The sequence below is a fragment of the Drosophila willistoni genome, unplaced genomic scaffold (assembly GCF_018902025.1).
Source record: "Drosophila willistoni isolate 14030-0811.24 unplaced genomic scaffold, UCI_dwil_1.1 Seg274, whole genome shotgun sequence".
Taxonomy (NCBI): domain Eukaryota; kingdom Metazoa; phylum Arthropoda; class Insecta; order Diptera; family Drosophilidae; genus Drosophila; species Drosophila willistoni.
Window position 1 is genome coordinate 172,841 of NW_025814233.1, and position 15,378 is coordinate 188,218.

Genomic DNA, 15,378 nt, shown 5'->3' on the forward strand with positions numbered 1-15,378 from the left:
ACGACAATCGCCGGATTGACCATCCCGAGATGTTATTTCAACAGCAGCGATCAAATCCATGATGTCCAGTTACACACGTTCGTTGACGCCAGCGAATTGGCATACGCAGCAGTCTGCTACCTTCGGATACGCCAGGGGGAAAGAACCTACCTCAGCTTCGTGGCCTCCAAGGCGAAAGTGGCACCGTTGAGTCCACTATCTATACCAAGGATGGAACTGCAGGCCGCAGTTATCGGAGCAAAGCTGAGTAACCGAATCCAACGCAATCCAAGTTTGTCAATTAACTCGAGTTGTTATTGGTCCGACTCAAAGACTGTTCTCAAATGGCTTCGTATGGATCCACGAAAGTTTCAGCAATTCGTCATGCACCGCGTGAAAAACTGGAATTCACAAACGTTAGCCAATGGAACTGGGTTCCAACCAACCTTAACCCTGCAGATCTTGCTACTAAAACAAACAACACCAATAAATATAAAACTTGGCTACACGGTCCAGACTATTTGCTGCAGGATCAACACGAGTGGCCAAAATGCGATGATTTGGGGCATGTTTTACATACCACGTCTACGAGTCTTATACAAAGGCATGCGGAAGTCTTGCCAACGCTGTAAAAATGAGAGCGCCATGCCTGTTCCACCGCAAATGGCTCCCTTGCCCATCGCCAGGCTGGCTGCCTACCAACGTCCCTTCACTTACGTCGGTATCGACTACTTCGGGCCCTTCTTGGTTGCTGTAGGACGGCGAAGCGAAAAAAGATGGGGTGTTATTTTCACCTGCTTAACCATACGGGCAGTGCATATAGAACTGGCGTGCTCTTTGGACACTGCATCGTGCATAATGTGCATCCGAAACTTCATCAATCGGCGCGGGACCCCGAGAGAAATTTACAGCGACAATGGCACTAACTTCAAAGCTGCTGAAAAGATTATCTGTGACAAAGCGCAGACGATCAACTTCAACGCCGTGCAACCGGCGTTCGATGACATCAAATGGAAATTTAATCCACCAGCCGCTCCTCATATGGGGGGAGCATGGGAGCGACTTGTTCGTTCCGTCAAGACTGTACTCTACGCAATCTGCCCAGCGAGAAAATTCACAAGCGAGGGCCTACAAAACGCACTCTGGGAAGTGGAATTCATCCTAAATTCCAGACCGCTTACTTTTGTCTCTCTGGACATCAAAGACGACGAGGCTATCACCCCTAACCATCTACTACTAGGATCAGCAAGCGGATATAAACCAGTCTTCGAAACCACACATACCGAACAGCACATGTGGCAAGCTGTACAAAAATTCGCCGATCAATTCTGGCGACGATGGGTACGCGAATACGTTCCAGATTTAGCCAGGCGAGGAAAATGGTTTACGAAGAGACCACCAATAGCAGCTGGAGACGTCGTTGTAATATTGGACGAGACTCTGCCCCGAAATAGATGGCCAAAAGATATAGTCGAGCAAACAATCCTGGCCAAAGACAACCAGGTGCGTCGAGTGATCATCAGAACTGCCAACGGGACTCTTCAACGGCCCGTGGCTAAAGTAGCTGTATTAGACGTCGGCTGTTTTGGAGCAAAGCAACCCCCTGAAGAGAGCAGCTTTACTGGGGGGGAATCTTACCGCCGAAATTCGCTAACTGCCCAGCAGACCCGACGCAGCCACCAATGGGTTAACCCATATCACTCATTCTCTTTCATTTTCATACTTATTCTTAAGCGCCAGCCTACGTGCTGGGAAATTAACCGTTGCATCTTGCGCTTTAAGCTTACATGTTAGGTTCTATGCTTGTTTGTTACTAAGCGGCGGACAGAACAGTTTGGTTACAACCGCGAGTAAGGGCGATTAATTTATAGCAGCTCGCTTACAAACGGCTCGCTTACAATCATAGCAGCTCTCAAACGGCTCGCTTACAAACGGCTCGCATAATAACGACTCGCATACGGCACACACCATACACACACCCATTAGCATAACATATACACGTGGAGGAAATAAATGAAGTATCACGTGAAAAGTGGAGTGTTTTCTTGTGGGCCCGTTAAAACATCGAACCTTAGCGCCAAACTCAACAATGACCCAACATTAACTTTACATGTTACAACCTCTACCCACTCCGACCTAAGGGCATAGGAGTATTACATTTAATATTTTCTGTTTCTTTAGTTTGATTTATGTTTATATATGTTTCATTAACTTCATATGGACCACTTGTTCGTACTGAGCGTTCGACTACGACTACGTCTATAACTTAAGATAATTTACGTTCAAAAAAAGTGTTTGTAAATCTATCTATACCTATGGCTTTTAATTCAAAGATTCAAGGCCAGATTTGCCTTATTGAAGATGGACAGCATAAATTCTTGGAAATATACTTAATGGGCAATATGGAAGAACAACATGAGCGGCGTCAAGGGATCAACACAGCTACGTAAATAACAATTCTCCAAGATCTGCAGCAAATGCTTTAGAGCACATGCCAAATTGCTCTAAAGTTGTGATCAGAGCAGATAAAAGACCAGCTGGAACACACGAATGATCCAACAATCGATAAAGTGGCAATGCTTATTATTGGTGACGAATATATGACGCGTTTCAATACCCGCTGATGTTCTGGCAAGGTGACGATGATGTTAACTTTAATATCAAAATTAAAAATTTATTGAATGGTACGATCAATGTCGTTAACGTATTAGGATTCTAAGACGCAATTTTTAACAAATTTATTTCAGGTTAGGAAACTACCAAGAAGGTTAGGTAGATGAATTACTATACTTATCGTTTGGTGATTCGTAAGAATGTTAACAATTATTACAATTGTTACTTAAAAACCAGAGGGCCGGGGCTAACTTCGACCGCGTCAAAGTTTGTATAACCTTGCAACTTTTTTGGTAACTTTTTTCTTACCTATAGCCATTAAAGTGGAAAAACGTTTAAGCTAAAAAGGCTAATGTCCAAAAGAAACGCCTACCATCTTAGCATAGGAAACAACGAAGTATTGATCAAAATCACTGTTTTCCACCGATCGTTCCTATGGGAGCTATATGATATAGTTACCCGATCCTTATCAAATTTGGCACAGTCATTAACAGATATATTAAACTAACAAATGTTCAATTTGAAAGCAATCGCGTCAAAAGTAACGAAGTTATTGACAAAAGTCATTGTTTTCGAAAGATCGTTCCTATGGGAGCTATATGATATAGTCAGCCGATCTTGATTAAATTTGGCATAGTCGTTTATATGTGTAATTAACTCACCAATATTGAATTTCACGACAATAGCTCAGAAAATAACGAAGTTATTAAGAAAAGTCACTGTTCGTGACTTTGTTATTTGTATGGGAGCTATATGATATAGTGATCCGATCCGGCTGAATCCGAGATATACAACGCCTGCAGTATATACAAGCCTACATGCAAAATTTCAGCTTTGTAGCTCTTACGGTCTAGGAGGAGTTTGCGTTGATCCAGACGGACCGACGGACGGACGGACGGACGGACGGACGGACGGACGGACATGGCTATTTGAACTCGTCTCGTCGTGCTGATCAAGAATATATATACTTTATATGGTCGGAGATGCTTCCTTCTATGCGTGGCACACTTTTGACCAAAATTAATATACCCTTTTTGCAAGGGTATAAATATTGCTTTGACGTTTAATATATTTGTTGAATCTACTCTCAAATTAGAGCCTAACAAGTTTGAGATATTTTTCTTAGTCTAGTACTTAAGATAAATCCTGGGGATATTGCAGGCGGCCCTAATCACTTGTTATTGGGTTGGTCTGTCATTTCTTTTAAGACGAGTTCTATTATTAGTTCGCGTAAGGGAATTGGCAAGAACATTTGGGTGTGCATCCAGTTTCGCAGAATAATTTAGTTGTTGACTACCTATTTCAGATTTTACGCTAGGTATATTTAGATCACTTTGAATGTTGTCGTTCCGTATGTACAACAGGGCCACCGTGATTTATCTTAAAATCTTCGAGTGCGCCCTTTGTATAATGTCGACATTGCTGGTACTTGCATTTTTCCATAGTACGGCTCTGTAAGTCCAGATGGGTTTCAGTACGGAGTTGTATAGGAGGACTTTATACTCCAGACGTAGAAGGGACCGAGTATTGATGATCCAATGTAAGCTACTCGCTTTCAGCTTAAGCTGTGACTTTTTTGCCTCGATGTGCTTGCGCCAAGTTAGTCTTCTGTATAGGTGGATGCCAAGGTAAGTGACATCCACGGCTTGAGGAAGAGGTACATTGTTTAGCATTAGAGCTGGACAGTTTCTTGTGTTAAGCGTAAATGTAACATGGCAGTTTTTGCCGGATTTTGAACCTTAGACCCTCCAGGCAAACTCTATCGAAAACCTGGGAAACGTCGAAAAATACAGCCGCACAGTATTCTTTTAGTTCGAATGCTTTTCGTATTTCGGATGTTATGCGATTGACTTGTTCAATTGTAGCATGTTAACCATTTTAAGATGTGTGGCAAATACGGATGCCCTCTCTTCGTCACTGCGGGCCCATCCACCAGTTGGACTCCTTATCGGTGAAACTGTCTCTGTAGGAGCGCTTAAAGTTGGGTGGGCTTTCCACAGAGGATGTTTAGCGTTGGACTGAGCTTTTCTATGTATTTCCTTTAAGCCCAGCTTTCCTCTTGTCTTAACTCCTTGGAGAGGTTGCGATTGGCATGCCTTAGGCGAAGTTTTGCTGCTGGTGAGCGAGTAATCTGCCATTCTCTTCTTAGACGTCGTTTTTCCTTTACTAATTGTTCTATCCGCCGGTTCGTAGGCCTGTCAACAGGTTTAGTGTAGGTAGAGGCATGCTAATGTCCTCTGCAGCATCCAGTTTCGGCGAACAGTCAATGTGGGCACTCATGTAAATTTAAAATTTAAGCCAATTTGTTTTGTTGTTTTTAAGCCTATATGGGCGATCAATTACTTGAGGTCTTGTTAATAGTGTGAATAGCACTGGAGAGTGATCGGAAGTTAAATCTAGTAGTGTTTCCGCAGTGATCCGATTACGTGGAATCCTTTTGGTTACTGCGAAATCAATCAAGTCAGGCACTTTCTGTGGATCTGTGGGCCAATAAGTAGGCCTACCCGGTGAGACGCAATCCATCTTATTGAGAGGGTTGACTATTGTGTTGTACAACTGCTTTCCTTTAGGATTTACCAGGCGAGATCCCCAGTGTGCGTATGTTTGGCGTTATAGTCCCCTGCTGCAATGAAGCGATCTCCGAGTGTGTTAAAGAAATCGGTAAATTGCTTTTCAGAGATTGAGAAGCGTGGTGGGCAGTACAGGGCGACCAAGGTAGTGTTGCCGCAGCTGGTTTGGACGGTTATAGCAGTTGCTTGTAGGTGCTGTGTTTCAAATCTGTTGAGGAACGAGTGTTTTATACGGTTTTGATTAGGATACCGGTCCCGCCATGAGCTTTTCCGTCTGGATGGTTTGTTGCGTAGAAGGTATATTTTGGTATTTGAAAATTATTTTTTGATGTTAAATGTGTTTCCGAAATCAGCAAAACGTCGATTTCACTTGAGTCTAGGAATAGTTGCAGTTCATTTTTGTGCTTGGAGATGCCGTTAGCATTCCAAAGACATAGACGTAGGGAAGCCATTATTTATTCTCGATAAGCTTCTGGATAAGCAGGTTTTGATTCCGCATCAGTTCGTGCATACAGTTTTGCATGAACGTCATAAAAGTGGTCATGTTTTGATTGAGTGAGATCAATAGGGCCTCTAGACCACTTGGAGTTTGCTGGCCAAGCTCTGGTGCGCTAGGTTGCGGATTCTGTAGATGGCGGTTCTATCCGCCGGTTCGTAGGCCTGTCAACAGGTTTAGTGTAGGTAGAGGCATGCTAATGTCCTCTGCAGCATCCAGTTTCGGCGAACAGTCAATGTGGGCACTCATGTAAATTTAAAATTTAAGCCAATTTGTTTTGTTGTTTTTAAGCCTATATGGGCGATCAATCACTGGAGAGTGATCGGAAGTTAAATCTAGTAGTGTTTCCGCAGTGATCCGATTACGTGGAATCCTCTTGGTTACTGGCTACTTGGCCAATAAGTAGGCCTACCCGGTGAGACGCACTCCATCTTATTGAGAGGGTTGACTATTGTGTTGTACATCTGATTGCATTTAGGATTTACCAGGCGAGATCCCCAGTGCGTATGCTTGGCGTTATGAAGCGATCTCCGACTGTATTAAAGAAATCGGTAAATCCTTGAAGACAGGACATCCTCTGTAGTTGGCCGTGGTTCCCTCCACAATTGCTGCATAGAATTAGTGCGACGTTGTTTTCTGTCCTTGGTGCAAATGGGATCTTTATGATGTTCGCCGCAGCCAACACACACTGACCTAAGATTGCAATTGTTAGAGGTGTGGTTGTATTCCTGGCAGTTTATACACTGCGGTGGTTGGTATCTCTTATGGGGATCCTCTAAGGTGATTCTTCTGTGCAATAGGAGCTGAAGGTTGTATATTGGGTGCACTTCATTTGGCTTCGACCGCTTTGCATCTGGTTGGAGCTCCATTTTAAAGAGCGGCTGTGCGACTTTATTCCTGTTGATGATGTTGACAACGGACTTGACCGCATACCCTTTTCGGCCAATGCGTCTGCTATTTCTTGAGTAGGGACCGATGGCTCAATCCCCTTCAACACAACCTGGAGCCCTTTACTGCTTTTTACCTACCAAGGTATAGAAGTTGATGTTAGCATTACGGAGGCACTTTTCGATGATGCGGAAATTGTCCTCAGTTTGGGTTTGGCATTTAATTTCTTTAATGTTTCCCCAATTGAGAGGGGTTACAGCAAAGTTATATGCCGCCCCTACGGTTTCTACTAGCTTCGAAATCAGGGCGCTGCAGTTGGCTCCAAGGATGTATAAAGGGGGTGGTCTAGCCGATTTAACTTTATCTACAGCGCCGGCTTGATCGTCTTGCTGATCGGCAAGAATTTTAAATCGATTCTCGCTAAGGGGTGCTACTCGTTCATTTGGTTTGGTTATTTTTGGCGTATTGCCAGGTCAATACTTCGAGAGAGTTGACGCTCACGTTGCTGTTGTACAATTAGTTCTTGTAGCTGTTGCTGGTGGTGATCAAGAGAGCTTGGGCCCGAATTGGTGGACATGGCTTTTGTAAAAATTAAGCACTTTGTTGTTGCAACTTAGTATTTATTGTTTACAACAAACTAATAGCAATATGATTGTAAATATAGGTGTCTCTGAGGCGACTGAGAGCCCTACACAAACTTTTGCAAACGCAACGCAGCTGATTAGGAAAATCTTATTCCAAGGATTTCGATGATCCCAACGGATATGTTCTCTGACTTTAAACAAGTTCAATTTCCGATTCGTGTTGCCCTCGCCATGACGATCAACAAATCACAAACGAAATGTTAAGTGGCGAAACGAATCCGCCAGAGAACTACGCGAAGCGTTGATGCTGGATTTGGTCAAGAACAAGAAGAGAACACGAAAGATGTTGTAAAATTAGATACAGTTGCTGGCGCTGAAAATCGAAGCTGACGAAGTGAAACGGGGTGACTCAGGCATTCAAGCAGACGATTTTGCTAAAGTGGTACCCAACTATGATGGACAAAGTATGCCTGTGGAGATGTGGTTCAATAATTTTGAACCGAATGCTGAGGCCTATGGACTAACTATGATGACTAAAGTTGCAAAGTTATTTTTAGATTCAACTCCAGTACGCAGTTATGATGATCTTCGTGTCCAGTTGGAAAACGAATTTGGCATGGACGACGTATGTAGCGCTAATATACATCAGAAGCTACGTGAGCGTAAGATGCAGAAAGAGGAAACCTTTCGAGAGTACATGTTTCATATGAAGTCGATCGCAGCAGAAGATAGATATGAAATCGGTACTGCGCTATATAGTAGACCGTTTGAACATGAAGAACGACTTAAAGATCAACTTATATTGCGCCCAGTCATTCTCAGAGAGCTACGAGAAAAATATGAAATCTATCAGCACGCAATGGAAATGGCAAAGATCGATGTGCCACAAGGTCTGAAGAAAGTTAGCCAGAGGAACTACGAGAAAAAGCCACGTTGCTTTAACTGCGGATCGAGCGAGCATCTTAGAAATGCAATGTGACAACAAAATGTTTTCGCTGCAATGGTGAGGGTCAAATCTCAAATAACTGTTCAAAGATTGCGAGTATTGATGCAGTGTATAATTCGAAGCGCATGGACACTGCAAACATTGGTGTAGTACAAAATCCAAAACGCATAAAGGAAGTGGACATAAAAGGTTGCAACATTAAGGCTTTGGTTGACACAGGAGCGGATGTGTCTTTGGTGTCCAGAAGCGCTGTAAAGAAGATTGGAGTTAAAAGTCTGCAATAAGCTGTCAAGAATTAGGTTGGTCTAGGCGGAAAAGTTACTCATCCGCTTGGTACTTTTCAAGCTGAGGTCAAGGTGGACAACGTCCAGACAGTCCAAAAATTTGTTGTGGACGCAAACGAAGATGTGCCGTATGATGTTGTACTCGGCTATGACTTTTTGGAAAAGTTCTTCGTTACGTCGTCGGAAGCAGGATATAAGTATAATCAGTGAAGTATTTTTAATGCAACAGAAACCGGTTCTGATATAGATGTACCCTCAGATTTCGAAAATGATGTGCGAGCAATGATCAACGACTACAAGGCCGTTGAATACCCAAACGTTAAAGAGAGAACCCAGAATGCTGCAGGGCTAGTAGCAGAATCAACTGATACAGTTAGTCTATAGATTATCCCAGATGGTTATCTTGCCGTTTCGCCAAGCACCAAGTCGTCTGCCGGCTATTGAAGCTGCAGCAGTGAAGCAACAAGTCGACGAATCTGGAATCTGCTGGAATCGTTCGCCGATCATCATTCAATTTTGCCAGTCGAGTCGTGGTGGTCAAAAAGAAAGATGGCTGCTATAGAATCTGCGTGGATTTTCGAAAGCTAAACATTCTGGTGTTGAAGGATGGGTTTCCGGTTCCGATAATTGACGATGTCCTAGAGAAGCTGCAGGCCGCAAAGTTTTTTACAGTCATAGACTTAGAGAACGGATTTTTTCACGTGCCGATTGAAGAAACAAGTAAAAAATACACAGCATTTGTGACCAAGGAGGGATTATTCGAATTCAACAAAGCTCCGTTTGGATTCTGTAATTCACCTGCAGTATTTATCCGATATGGGACAAATGTTTTTCAACCGTTGCTAAATGCTGACGTGCTGGATCTGTATATGGATGATATTATAATCCATGCAACGACAGCAGAAGAATGTCTCAATAAGAAAGTTTTTGACACAGCAGCAGCGTTTGGACTTAAAATTAAATGGAAGAAGTGTCACTTTCTAAAAAAAACTGGGCCATACGATCTACGATGGACAAATTAAGCCAGGACAAGAGAAGACTAAAGCTGTCAGCAAGTTTAAAGTACCAGAAAATATAAAGGCAATTCAAGCATTTCTGGGCTTAAATGAATTTTTTCAAAGATCATTGACTGATCTTTTGCGTAAAGACGTTGCTTTTTTTTTTTTTTAGCGGACGTTGACGATACTATGCGCAGTACCTTCAAGTGGCCCCTACGACAACAGGACAAAGACTGTTACGCGCGAGCCCAAGCAGATAACTGCCCACCTCCCACCCGACCGACCGAGGGGTGCAGCCGTATAACGCACGGCACGAATCGCGTGGACAAAATACACAATAGAAAAGACAGACAAACAAATAATACTATAGCTATCTATTAACTAAATGGGATAGGATAGATGTTTTAAGCATATTAATAGAAAACTCTGAGCCGATTACAGGGGATAGAAGATTGTAATCAGAGCAGAGGACCCTAAAAGTTAGAAGAACAACGACTAAGGGATAAAGGTATCAAAGGATGTCTACTCCGTCTACATGACACCAAGCATAATTCTACAGTTAGTTAGGGACTGAAGGTTAATCAAGAGAAGTCTACTAGAATACGAAGGCAAATTGACATTGCGATCCCAGCTTAAGCAACGAAGAGCAAATAGCAAGAACTGCTTTTGAACGGATTCTAGTCTAATCTGGTGCGACTCATATTGAGGTGACCAAATGCAAGGATCCATACTCTAAAATAGGACGGACAAGCGAAGTAAAAAGAACTTTAGTTGTATAGGGGTCATCAAATTCTTTTGACCATCTTTTAATTAAACCCAGAACACTCATGGCCTTTGCGATATGGGTGTTAAAATTTAACTTATGGTCCATAAGTACGCCCAAATCAGAAATATTGCCACCTGCTTCGTATGTATCCCGGTGGCTGTGACGATAGAGTGCTCGCTTGGCGATCGGAATGTCCCTGGTTCGATTCCCATTTCCAAATCGGCCAATAAGGTTTTTTTTCTATTTTTTAATAAAAATAGAATAAAAAAGAAAAATTAACAAAAAATAAAGAAAAAAAAAAAAGAAAAATTAACAAAAAATAAAGAAAAAAAAAATTAACAAAAAAAACAAAATTATAAAATAGAAAAAAACGTAATTTAAGCCGACGATTTCGAGTTGGGAATCGAACCAGGGACATTACATTCCCCAAAACACTGTAACTTGTGTTCTATTTATCCGATCAGGTTCAAATTTTAGGATGTGAGGTTTTATATCCAATTCTATCATATTGGTAAATTTCATGGGGATACTCAAATTTCTGCAAAAATGTTTCTTCTGAAACTGTATGATATAGTAGTCCGATCCTGATGATTTGCACACTTCATCTTACCCGGGTAATAGAAAGCACCAAAAAAAAATGTCATCCCGATTGCTCTTAAGATGGCTGATGGCTGATGGCTGCGCATACGCACCGACGGACGGACGGACAGACGGACATGGCTATATCGACTCAGCTTCTCATGCTGATCAAGAATATATATACTTTATGGGGTCGGAAACGTCTCCTTCTGTACATATGACCAATTTTATAACACCCTCTGCAAAGTTATAAAAAGGTGAATATCCATTTGTACCCAATAGTACAACTCCGTCTGAAACAAAACAATCCTATACAACACAAAACCAACAACTTTTCCAAGAGTTTAAAAAAATTAATTTTTGACGGCTCAAAATCCAATGAATTATCAATAGCAAAATAAGTATCCAAAAAATAGCAAAGCAGCCTACAAAAAAGCAAAGTGATAGTAAATTTAGCAAATTGGACACATCAGAAAATTTTCATCAGAACGCCTCGGATCAATCGGAACAAAAGTTAGAGACAAGTCCTTCATCAGAATAATAATAAACAATAAACCTTTGAGATGTGTAGGCGACTCAGGATCTTCAATAAATAAAAACCGAAAACTTTTTTAGTTTTAAAACCTATTTTGGAGATTCCAAAATTCCATTATTGAAGGAGCAATAGAATTAAAAGAAATCATTTTCCTTGCACCCTGTAAACTTTGTCCAACAGAACAAAATTTAAATAAAGTCACAATAAATGACAAATTCCCAATTCCAGTCATGAAGAAATTCTCGACACACTCAAATGGATCCTGAATCTATTGCAAAAACAGCTTTCTCAACTAAACATGGCCATTACGAATACACACGTATGCGATTTGGTCTTAAAAATGGCCCGGCAACATTCTAAAGATGCATGAATAATCTTTTGGAAGACCTTATTTATAAGGATTGCCTTGTTTATCTGGATGACATTATACTCATAAGAGAAGCTAATCTGAAACTCCATCTCGACAAATGCGAATTTATGAAAAAGAAACAGAATTACTTGGTCACATAATAACAACAGAAGGTATAAAATCTAACCCAAATAAAGTCAAAGCAATTCAAAATTTTCCGATCCCTTAAACCCCAAAGAAATAAAATCATTCTTAGGATTATGTGGATTCTTCCGGAAATTCATACTAAACTTTGCACATATTGCAAAACCCTTAACTCTTGGATTAAAGAAAGGAGCTAAAATTAACATAAACGGCCCACATTATATTTCATCCATTGAAAAATTAAAATATCTTCTTATGAACGACCCCATACTTGCATACCCCGATTTCAAAAAAAATCATTGCGGTAAGAAAGCTGTACTATATTTTCATAATGACTAAGATTATCCCATATTTTAACAAGCCTTAATTGAAATAATACGATCGAACGCAAATACAACCAGAGGGCCGTGGCTAACTTCGACCGCGTCAAAGTTTGTATACCCTTACAACTTTTTTGGTAACTTTTTCCTTACCTATAGCCATCAAAGTGGAATAACGTTTAAGCTAAAAGGGCTAATGTGTCCGAAAGAACGGCCCACAATCTTAGCATACACAATCAAAGTCACTGTTTTCCACCGATCGTTCCTATGGGAGCTATATGATATAGTCACACGATCTTTATCAAATTCGGCATTGTAGCATGTTCACATATCGAATGATCACTGTACCTAGTTACATACATACATAATTCATAAATAATATCGAAAACATATTGTAGCACTTTGTCACAATATTTATGTATACACATTCAAGTACCATGCGTTTTCCGTAACAAGACCACCCATGAGTGCATTGTACTGGACAGTGCTGAGTCGGCATATCTAACACGCGCAACGACTCAGTCACCAAGTGAACATAATACGTCCTCACTCTCCCGCACCGAACCATACATAATTATGTAAACATATATACATAAGCGTACCGCTCCCCTGCTAGCTTCACTGGCAGCGCAGTCACGCGGACTTTAGCTATACTGAACAATTGTTAAGATTTAAGAATTCATTCAATAAACAGAACACTAAGTGAAAACACCAGCAACTAAGCGAAAATATAATTGTTGTATTATTGTGAATTATGGGACATAGTACATGGCGACCGTGACAAAGGTCAATGAATAAGGCCTGGACAAGGAAATCTACAATCGCTGGAGGGAAATTTGGAGTTCAACAAATGCAAAAACTGAGTGAGTAGAGAGTGAGTTATGTCAAGAGGGGAGTGCAAAACAAAATAAAGAAAAGAATAGCACACATAAAGTGGCTATTATATGCGAACAAAATCCACCCCCCTGGGCAACAGCCCAAAAGCTTCAACAAGAACTTGACTTTTTAAAGTCAACGTTACTTAAAACAAAAAAGAACAACTCACGCTCACTCAGTGCATTTGAAATAACAACAATAAAAACTAAAAAAACTCCTCCTCCAACAAAAGAGCTACCAAAAAGGAAAAAAGAGTGCCCTGACGATTGCCCAGGACCATTGGACAGTGTACATTGCGAGTACACATGTATGCTGAGAAATGGTGCGATGACCGGCACCGGCACCGCCTGAGCCCATAGGCCCTGGACAACAGCAGCGGTGACAACGAGCGTGAAAGGCAGGCCGCCTTTTACGCCTTCGAGGGAGCATCAGCGGGCTAACCAGCGACGACCAGCTGACATCGATATAACTATAAAACATATTAAATATTACATATTACATGTATTACACATATGTAGCAGGCTTGCTCACTTAAGACGGTAGTACCTCTCTCATGTCTCAGAGAGAGAACATGCTCGTCTCTAAATGAGAGCGAAGTACGAGCGTCGAGTCAGTCTGGGTTGAACGAGCTTGCGAATCGTCGTGCTAACGAGGATAAAAATCATAGATCACACTTACATATAATAAACACATATATATAAACAATTCAACCGAAACAGCCTATTACAATATCAGAAGTGGTCCTAACCCAAAACTATGAGAAACGCAGTTCAAGTATTCGATTTAACCCTCGACCAACTAAAACAATGGCTAGCAACTTTAAACATGCCAACAAACGGCTCAAGAAATGAATTAGTGCTTCGTCTGTATAGTGTGCCAGTCCAAACACGTGGTCATGCCCCACCTGGTTGGAACGAACATGATAATTCAGAGCATAATTTAGACGACATCCAATTGATGCGGCCTAACCCAGACCAATTAAATGAAGCGTCAATTGGCGACGCAATTCCGAGAAGCGTACAACAAGAAGCGGTGAACTCAAAAGCGTCGTCATTTCGAAAAGCGTAATTGGAAGTTTGGCGAAAAGTTTGCAGTTTATCTGGACGACAAACTAATGTTAGCCAACAATATTAACATCGATGAAGAGGAGCTCCTTGATAAAGTTATCGAGGGTATACCTGACAAGGGATTACGCACTCAAGCACGGATCCAATGTTTCGCCAACCCTAAGCAGATGTTAGCTGCTTTCGCTGAGATACATCTAGAGGACATTCGACGAGCAACTAAAGATGAAAACGAAACTGGCAGAGCAACCAAGCTCCAAGACATTAACATTAGAGGACACCTGGTGAAGGACTGCAACAGGCCGGAACGTGTACCAGGCTCTTGTTTCATCTGTGGATCCATGGAGCATTGGGCGGCCAAATGTCCAGATAGGAAGGGCAGCCGTAAAACTAATGGACTCAACCGTACGAACCAGAGCAGCAACAATTTCGTAAGAGAATTCATTATACATTTTGTAGATTCGCCAAGTAATTCCTTTATTGCAGCGTGCCTCATAGATTCGGGGAGTCCAGTTTCCTTAATCAAGAAGAAACATTTACCTAATCATTCATATCTTTATTCTGTCGAGCAATCTTATCAAGGGCTAAATGGAAGTCCTCTCATTACATTTGGAAAATTACTATGTTACGTTGTGAAAAATTCAATAAAGATTTACTTTTATTTACTCGTTATCCCAGACGAATCTATGAGTCGCGATGTAATTTTTGGAAGGGATTTTTTGACATCATGTAATCTTAAATTAGATTTAGATTCTTTTGAAAAAAGTGCGCTAGTAACTTCTCAAAGCCACGATAACGTAAGAAAAGTTAATTTTAAAGAAATTGGAATGTTGACGTCAGAACATATGGATAGGTTAGTAAGAAACAAATTAAGACTACGAATGGACAAATGCGAGTTTTTCATGTCAAGTATAAAATACCTGGGATATAAAATCACAGAAAACAAAATATGTGCTGACGATAAAGGTTTGGATGCAGTAAAAAACTTTCCAGTGCCAGGCAATGTACACGCAGTGAAAAGTTTCTTAGGTTTGTGCTCCTACTTTAGAAGATTTATAAAAGACTTTTCCATAATCGCTAAACCTATGTACGACTTGATGAAAAAAGACAAAGAATTTCAATTCGGAAAAGAGGAATTAGAATGCTTTCTCAACTTGAAGCAAATACTATTGGAAGCACCAGTATTGGCGATATATGACCCCAGAGACGATACAGAGCTTCATTGTGATGCAAGCGCATTAGGTTTTGGGGCGGTCTTATTACAAAAGAAAGCGGATAAAAAACTACACCCAATATTTTATTTTTCGAAGAGAACAAGCGAGGTTGAGTCGAAGTATCACAGTTTTGAACTCGATACGTTAGCGATTGTGTACTCCCTGCGCAGATT

The 15,378-nt window shown here is 41.1% G+C and overlaps 1 long non-coding RNA gene across 1 annotated transcript; it reads left to right on the top strand.

The window, feature by feature from the left end:
* The first annotated feature begins 14,305 nt into the window (after nt 1-14,305).
* Nucleotides 14,306-14,668, top strand: LOC124461226. The gene is made up of 2 exons (XR_006954972.1): nt 14,306-14,422; nt 14,478-14,668. It is a non-coding gene; the product is annotated as an uncharacterized LOC124461226 (long non-coding RNA).
* Nucleotides 14,669-15,378: the final 710 nt, after the last annotated feature.